At 55.5% G+C, this 9088-nt stretch overlaps 1 protein-coding gene across 1 annotated transcript in view; it reads left to right on the top strand.

Moving 5' to 3' along the window:
* Window positions 1-9088, top strand: part of LMNA (lamin A/C) — a 42244-nt gene that overhangs the window by 14202 nt on the left and 18954 nt on the right. The gene's annotated exons all lie outside the window — the stretch shown is intronic.

Below are 9088 nucleotides of genomic sequence, written 5' to 3'. Positions count from 1 at the left end.
CACTCTTTCAGTTGCCAGCTTGGACCTGGCTCTCCAAGGGTCCCTCGGTCTGTTTCTATAGGGCTGTGCCCTGGCCCACCCTTCAGGTCTGCTTTGCTTCCTGGGATCCCAACCCCTTCTCCCTCTGGGCCGGCTCATGCTGTGGACGGGCTCAGGGAAGTCCCTCCTGGTGTGGAGCTTCAGTCTCGCCTCTGTTGTCATTTCACAGTGATGGCCCTCCATCTACCTCCATTTCAGGGTGGACCCATGGGGCCTGCAGCCACTCTGGCCAACCCTTCAGCCCTCAAGAACCTCCATCAGCACCAGGGAGCCTGGGCTCCAAGAACCTCCTCTCTGCTGTGGCAGCTTCCTCTTTGTGTCATTCCCTCCCATTTCTGCACCCCGATTTCCAGAGGGCCTGTGGCCGAGGGTGAGAACCCACTGACCCCCAGGGAGAAGCCCTGCAGAGCAAAGACCTCACCCTGAGGAGGTGGGTAAAGAAGAGAACCCCTCTTGTGTGCTGGGCCCTGAGCTGGGCCCTGGGCACATCTTCTGCCCTGGGAAGGGGTGTCAGGATGTCCATTTTGCATATGGAAACCGAGGCTCAGCCAGAGAAATGGATGGGAACCTTAAGGCTGGTGGGGAGGTCATCTCAATCCCTTCTTGCAGGCCCGGAGCCCTTCTACCCTCCCCCAAAGCTCCCATCCACTGCTTCAGGGGTCCTGGCCTAGCTGTCCGTCTCCCCTGCCCCTCCCAGCTTCTGACTAATACTTCCTGGCGGCAGTTGTATGTCCTGCCCCCACTGTGCCCATGCCAGCAACAGCCCACGTCACATGGGCCACATCTAGCTCCATTTGAGCACACCCTCCCCTCCTTTGTCCCTCCCCCTCCTCTGCCCAGGCGCCAGATCAGGAAGGACCCCTGAGAACCTCTCTTCTCTGGATCCATCAGCCCTCCTTGCCTGCCCTTTCACAGCCTCTAAGGGAGTCACTCCTTCCCCTCCTTTCAGCCTCCTCATCCTCTCTTCCAGCCTCCACCCCCTGGACATCTTGACTCCATCCTTCAGCATCCCCTCCCTCACTGTATCCTGACTGCTTGGACCACCTCCTTCTCCAGCCCCCACTGAACAACAGATTGGGAAGGGGAATTTTGCAAGGTTCGAGCCCCCAGAGCTGTCCTAGGGTAAGGGGAAGGCGGGCAGCCCAGGGATTAAGTTGCCTCTAGCCCAGCCCTCTGTCCTGTTACCAGCGTGGGGCTGGGGCGGGGGCGACATTGGTAGAGGTGACTCCAAGATATGTGTGCATGGAGGGATATAGCCGAGCCTGCGTGGAGTGGGTGGAGGGCTGAGGGGAACTGTATGGCTCACCCTCTCTAAGTTGTCTTTTGTGAGGGACAGGGAGGAGCCTGGAAGGCCCTCTAGCTACTGGCTTCCCTCCTCCTTCCTCCCTGCTTAGCAACTGTTGCTGGGTAAATATTTGCCCCACCAGGATCTGTGGCTGGAGAGCTGGCGTCAGCCCGGGCAGCTGCCCCTCTCCTCAGTTCCTGGGCCTCCCCTCTGCCCAGCTCTCCGCTCCTCCCGGGCCCCCTGACCTGGACCCCAGATGTGATCCCCACACTTACCTCAAAGCTCAGTTCTTCGTCCCTCACGGTAGACTTCTTCCCCAACCTTCCTCTGCCCACTCTTATCTCTCCCCCACCCCCACTTACCCTCTGTGCTCAGATCTCTCTGGTCCATCCTCCACCGCTGGTCCGCTAAAGTGAGGCCCCACCTCTGAGCCAGACAAGTCCCTTGCCTCTACCCCACCACACCCCACTTGGAGCCCAGCCTGGCTATCGCATCTGGTACATCGCTGGTGTTCACTGAGCCCCAGGACCTAATCTCCTCTGCTCTAGCAAAAAATACGCCCCCACCCCTAAACCTTATCTGAGCTCCCCGAAGCTCCAGGCAGAGGGAGGAGAGGGGATGCGGGATGTTTTGATGGACACCCTGTCCGTCCTCCATTCCCAGGCCAGGCAGCTCCGCTTCAGGAAGCCAGCGCCATTTTCACCTCCTCTGGGGGTGGCATGGAGGGAATCCTGGCCAAGAGGAAACAGATGCCCCCTTGGCCCCTCCCTGGGCAGCCTGAGAGCACACCAGCCTCAGCCCATGCATCCTGTCCCTCCCAGCCAGTCCCCTGCTGCCCACCCCTGCTCCAGTGGTTTCCCCATCACCCATCACTGTGATGAAGAGCCCCTCAGGGGTCGATGGCCAAAGTGAGGTGGGCTCTCAGGGTGCCCTGTGAGCTTTGGATTTCGTGGACAAAGAGGGCAAATGGGGTACTACTCTGGGGCAGACCTGTGGGCGGCTTAGGGATAGTGGGAAGGGGGATCTGGGAAGTTGGACCAAAGCAGGTCTAGAAATGAGGGGGGTTGGTCTGCATGATGTCCTAACTCCTCCCAGCTCTGAAGTTCTGGCTTCTAGGCAAAGAATGATGAAGCACTGGCCCAAGGCAGTCCCTCCCCATCCCATGGGCCTCCCTCCAGGAGTTCCTGATCTTGGCAGTGATGCTGCCCATCCACCTGCCCCACCTGGCGGGCAGTCCCAGCCACTTTTCCAGAAAGCGCCCTTTGCTCCGTCCACCCATCAGGAAATCTCTTGCAGATTAATCACCATTCTCCTTTCGAGAGTTCACTTTCCCAGTTGACCCCCCTGGTATGAGTGCCGGGGTGGGGTGGGGACGGTGGTGGGGGGTGGGGTAGACTTCAAAGCGGGCCCTGAGGAGCTTAGGAGTGGCAGGGGCTGGAGCCTCAGGGGGATTTATGGTGAAGGTAGCAAAGGTGAAGCTCAGGGACCCTCAGTTGCAGGCCGGGGAGCCCTCCCGGCCTTTCCGGGACCCTCAGAGGAGTCTGCCCATGTTTGCACGTGGTCATATTTCTGTGTAAAAACTGTAAAAGATATTCTCATATTTTAAAAATAAAGCATCCTCACAAAAATTGGATGAACACTTAGGGAGACCGATTGTCCGGTTTGCCAGGAATTGTCCTGGTTTGAGCACCGCAAGTCCCTTGTCCCTTGTCTTAGGAAACTCCTCAGTGCTCTGCAAACAGGACGGGTGGCCACTCCAGTTTCAGGCCCCACATTTGTTAACGTTTGGTCCTTACGTGGATGAGGGGAGGGGGACGGGGAATCCTTTTCTACCTCACTTTCTGTAAGTGTACGGGTGTGCAGGGCTTGGGGACCCTTTTCTGCAGCCCCAGTCCTGGAGTTGTGGAGCGTCTGTTTGTTTCCTTGGCAACAGGGAGAGGAAACCCCCATTTAGGAGACCTGGGAGGCCCCAGCAACCACACACACACACACACACACACACACACTCTCACACTCACAGGCAACCGCCCACACGCAGGCGCCTGCGTCAGCACCAGCCGTCAGCACTGCCCGCCTCCGGGCCGGGCCGGGCCGGGGCGGGGCGGGGCGGGGCGGGAAGAACAACCCGGTCGGTGCCCGAGTCACACTACCGCCCCAACTGATCTGCCGCTCCACATGTCTCCACCCATGTCTCCGGTGCCCCGCCCCTTCTCACTCCTACCTCCCCTCCCCCACCCTCACCAGGTGGGGAGGGGCCATAGCTGGGGGATGGAGAGGAGGGAGGAAGATGTCACTGCCTAATTCCTCTTTGCGCCCTAGTCCGGTGTGTACTGTGGCAGTATTGTACATTGTGGTGTGTACTGTGGCAGTTCCGGAAACCTGAGACTCACGAGGTGGGGCGGCTCTCTTGGCCCAGTTGGGAGGGGGATGGGGTTTGGAATGTTGGGCAGGACCTCCCCAGCAGACTCTTCGGATTTTGCTGTTGGATTGGTCTCCTCGGGGCCTGGGCTGAAGAGAGGTGGGATGTAGTCAACCTGGAGGCAGACACCTGAGGTTTGGGGCCTGCTTCTGACACCTGTCTGCTGTGTGGCCTTGAGCAAATGAGTTAACCTGCCCAAGCCTCAATCTTGGGGGTAATGGTGTTTGCTTTTTGCATCTCTAAGAGGTTGGCAAGGGTTTACGGTAGTAATCCTAATTGTGAAAGGATCACACCTGGGAGACCTGCCCAGCCAGGTATGAGGTGTAAAGGGTTAGTTCTTTGTCCATTATCCAGCAGCCCCTTCTGGCCAGGCTGGAGCCCTGAAGGAAAAGAACTGCGCTCTGGCTCAGCAGCCAGCACCCCTATGTCACAGTGACGGTTAATGCCGGTCTCCTGAGGTGGATTAGCCCCTCAAATAGGCCCGGGGTGCTGTCCTGTCTCCTGTGATAGCATGCGATGGGATCAGAGTGCTATTTCGGGGGTTCTGAGTGACCTTGGGCAAATCTTTCCTCCTCTGGCCTTAGAAGCCACTTGTAAAGAGAGGGGCTTATTCCCCAGAGCCCTGGGGGGCCTCTTGGGAGAGGCGCAAGGGATCATCAGGCAGGAGTCCCCAAATCTCCCTACTAGAGAGGCTCTGCCTCTGTCATTTAGTATCTTGGGCTTTTGGGGTGAGATTTCATTCGAATGAGGGGTTCTCTGTCTTTCCAAACGGCTGTCAAACATACGCTCCTTCTAAGGGCCTTCCTGGCTGAACTAAGCTAAGCTAATTGCCCTGAACCTGCATCATTCCATCTAGCTGAGTCTGGGTAGGAAGAAGGCAGTCTAGTCGGCTGGGCTACCTTAGGTCAATTAGTCAACCTCTCGGAGTTTTGAGGTTTTGGTATATATTGATAAAATGCAGATAATAATACCTCCCTCGTAAGGCTAAGGTGAAGATTAAGTGGGATCACCCACACACAGCCCCTAGCCCAGTGCCTGGTACATGGCAGCCACTTAAAGAACAGGCAAGTCCTTCCACTCTCAAGGTTATAATAATCACCTGTGCACAAGTGACTCAGCAGTTCAACAGGTGTTTAGTACCAGACCCTGTGATCAAAGAATGAATAAGACAGGGACCCTCCCTCAAGAACTCACTATAAACGAATCCTCAAACCATGGCCTTGACTCTCCAAATCAGCCCCCACTCCCTAGACCCTCCTCCAAAGAGTTACCTCTTCCCACCCCTATGGGGGAATAGAACTGTCTCCCCAGTGGCCTAGGACCCATTTGAATCCTCCTCTCTCTCACTCCTACCTGTCCAGGATTATAACCTGGTGGGTAAGTGCTTGGCTTTCAGAGTCAGGTCCACCTGTATTACAATCCCAGTTCTGCTACTTACCATATGACCTTAGATAAGTGGTTCTCAACTGGTGGTGATTTTGCCCCACAAGGGACATCGGCACTATCTGAAGACTTTAAAAAAAAAAAAAAATTATTTATTTGGCTGTGCCGGGTTGTAGTTGCGGCACGCGGGATCTTCGTTGCTGCGTGGAGGTTCTTTAGTTGCGGCATGCGGGCTCTTTTAGTTGCGGCATGCAGGACCTAGTTCCTTGATCAGGGATCGAACCTGGGCCACCTGCATTGGAGGTGTGGCGTCTTAACCACTGTACCTCCAGGGAAGTCCCCCTCTCTTCTTCTTGACCCCAGGCTTATCAAGCAGCAAGAATCCTCTCTCGCAGGCCCCATCCCTGAACCAGGCAGCTGCCTCCATCTCCCCCTTCTCTGGTCCTGGTCCTGACTTTCCTCCCACACTTTCCTGCCTCACCTCTAGTGTCTCCCTGCTCAGCTCAGCTGTGCACCCTCCTCAGCTCTTTCCCGCTTCAGCACCTCTACACAGACTTCCTCCCTGCACCAGTCCACCCCTACTCCTCCCACAGTCCTGCCAAAGTGGCATAAGATAGTGAAGTCCTGGACCTGGCTGCCTCGTCCAAGTTCTGAACTTGGCCTATTACTGTTTAGTTTTGGGAAAGTCAGCCTCAGCTGTGAAACAGGGAAATAATCTCCAGCCCATAAGGTGGTTTTGTGGAACGAAATTGAGAATGTATGTGAAAACACGCAACTATAAAGAGCGTCAAAGTGTAAGTTACCCAGTGTGTTGAGCATTATCCCACTTTATATTTTATTTTCATAGCACTTAACCACCTTCTAACAAACTATAATTTTGTCTTTTATTTATGGACCATCTCCCCCCACTAGGATGTCAGCTCCATGAGGGTAGGGATTTTTGTCTGTTTTATTCACTGCTGTCTCCCAGTGTCTAGCTCAGTGCCTGGCACACAGTAGGTGTTCAATAAATGTTTGTTGGATGAGTGAATTCACTATCTATGTATAAGGCACTTCTGTAAAGCCCGAAATCTACCTCCTCCAAGGAGCCTCCCTTTAAATGCATGTTACTTAATCATTGCAGCATCCCCATGCTGCAATGGGGAAACTGGGGCTGAAAGAGAAGAAATAACTTGCCCAAAGTCAGTGACCTGAAAAAGTGGCAGGACCAGATGCATTTGTTCATTTAAGAAACACTGAACACCTCCTGTATGCCAGGCTCCGGGCCAAATGTTAGGGACACAGGTGGCCAAGATTTGGTCCCTCCTGTCCCTCACAGCACTTTTGGGAGGCAGGGTCAGAGGAAGGCCCAGGATGCTATGGGACCAGAGGAGGGTCCCCCTCAAGGTCATTGGTCTTCAAGACAAGTGCCCCTCCACTGCCCAAACCACCCCTTGGACTCAACAACTATATTCTGACATCACTTATTAATGTTGCAGCTCCCAGCTTCTGGGATCCATTTGGAATTCATTATCCAGTTAAGGGTTCTATGCTGCTCTTTAACCACTTGTGCCTGGTTTTGCCTTTCCCTCTGTTTTCCCTACAAGTGGGCAACTCCCTTGAGAGCAAACAGAGTAGCTTAACGCCCATGTCTCTGGTAGCCACACTACCCATGTTACAGATGAGGGAACCAAGGCCCAGAGAATTCAGTAGCAGACCTGTCATCACATAGCAAGTGGGAGATAAGACTGCAACCTGGTCTCCGCCCAGTCACATCTCCACCCAGTCACAACTCCCCCTAGCCCTCACCCCCAGCAGGCTCCGCTCCTCTGGATCTGGCGTTCCCTGCTTTCTCCTGCTTCTTCTGGGACTGGTGACTACACCTGGCAGCAAGAGAGCAGATGATGACATTTGGGATTCAGAGTTAGGATTGAATATTCAAGATAAAGTCCCTTCGAAGTTCACGTTTAGGATTGAGGCCATTGTGGTGGTGGTAAGGTGGGGGGACCCTTTGGAAAGGACCTAGAGTGAAATTTAGGGCTAGTTCCCCCCATTCTTTCTCCTGCGTCTTTTCTCCAAAGATGGGGAGGTCTGGGCTAGGAAGGGTTAAATGTGGTTTTGCTTCCCCAGCCAGGAGGGGAAGCCAGGCCAGGCAGGGACTGGGGGGCCGGGGGGCGGGGGGACGCTCAGTGGAGTGGGGGCTAAGGCAGTGGGAACAGCCAGTATCCCGCACGTTTCATTGGCACACCCACCCCGCCTCTGCTTTTGGTTTGGAGAGTACAAGAGGGAGAAACAGAACAAGGCTTTTTGTTTTGTCTGGGAAGCTGAAGGTGAGTGCCATGCCCTGGGGGAGAGGGCTGCAAGCGGGGGAAGCCATATCCTGAGTCCTTCAAACGGGTGCATCCTGGATACTCACCACACTGCCAGTCACCCCCCTAGAGATGGGAACCTAAGCATCCCCTTCCCGGTTCCTCTCCCTGAATACTCAAGAGTCCCTGCCTTAATCCCACTCCAGCCCCTTGTCCCTCTGAAGCCAGCTCCAGAACCCAGAACAGAGGACCTGTCCAGCTCTGCTTCTCTTGCGCATCCTGATATCCTGGAGCTGTAGGAGTCAGCAACATAATTTAATTTCCCCCGTTGCTCATCAGAGAATAAGCTGTGGAGGCCACAGGGGCAGGGCAGGAAAGCACATGGGTTCTGGAGCCTCAGCCACTGCCACCTCTTAGGATGAGGTGGTTGGTGGGGCCAGGGCCAGGATAAGGGGAGGGGAGTAGAAGGCTGACTAAAGGGGTCTTTGGTGAGTCCTGGGGATGGAAGCCCCAGAGCCTGGGATGGGGAAGCCTGGGGACTTGGGTGATCCTGTTTTGTGTGAAGATCCTGGCCCCTCCCCAGAGCCAGTGGCAAAGCAGACCTGGCCAGAGAGGAGTGTAGAGATAAGTGCAGTGCTGGCCCTGCAGCCAGCAAGGTTGTGGGAGTCTTTGCTGTCCCTACCTCCCACCACCCCTTCTCTGGCTGAAACCAGGATAGAGACCCAACATTGGCTGTCCAGCCCCCAGCCCTGCTCCCCCTTTCAGGCCCCTCTGGGAACCACAAAAATCTGGGACCTGGTGTCCTGGCAATGTGATGAATGCATGCGCAGCTCTGGTATCTGTTTTAAATTATCCATTAAAATAAGTACAGTCCTGGAAAAAAAAATAAGTACAGTCCTGGAGTTGGTGGGGTGGGGTGAGGAGTAGAAAGGGACTGAAGGGGGAGGAACCCAAGGCAGGCTCTTTTTCCAATTGCTTGAATCCAAAGGAAAGGGGCAGGAGATGGGCAGTGCCTGGGTCCAATTCTTGGCCTTCTCTGGGGCTTGTGGCTTGTTTCTTGGGTCTAAGACCCAATGGTTGGTTTTGAAGGCAGATTAAATTGGGGCAGAAGATAGGAAAAGAGCGACTCCAAACTCCTGGTCCCCACCCCAAGTTTGAGGGTGTAAAAGGCACTCAGGATCCAGAACTTTGCTGCAGCCCTCCCTCCAACCACCCCAGGGAACCCAGGCATTCTTCCCCACCTCACCCTGGCATCCTGAGATGCAACTTTGAATGGACTGCCCACATGTGGGGGGTGGCGGGGTAGGGGTGACTCACTATCACTATGGGGAGGAAAGGGGGAGCCAGTGGTGGAAGAAGAGTGAGTCACCCTGATGGGCACCAGCCTTAACCCTCCCCCTACTTTCCTGGATCTGCCTGCCTGGCACCCTCCCTTGCTTTACACCCACTTTCCCTCTCTCCCCCGCCCTTTGCCCACCCACCCTCACCCCTTGGCTCTGCCCTCTACCCACGAAGGCCTGAGGCAGTGGGGGCAAGCTTGCAGCTTGGAGCGCTGAGCAGGAGGGACCTAGACGCGAGCTTCAGCTAAGCCTCGGGCACGCGGGGGGGTGCGCGAGAGAGGGTGGAGCCCTACTCCGCCACCACTGCCGGGTGGTCCTCTCCCCTCCTCAGCCC

The sequence above is a fragment of the Lipotes vexillifer genome, unplaced genomic scaffold (genome assembly GCF_000442215.2).
Source record: "Lipotes vexillifer unplaced genomic scaffold, Lipotes_vexillifer_v1.1 scaffold238, whole genome shotgun sequence".
NCBI lineage: Eukaryota > Metazoa > Chordata > Mammalia > Artiodactyla > Lipotidae > Lipotes > Lipotes vexillifer.
Note: the sequence above shows the minus strand (reverse complement) of the source record. Positions and strands in the feature narration are given on the sequence as shown.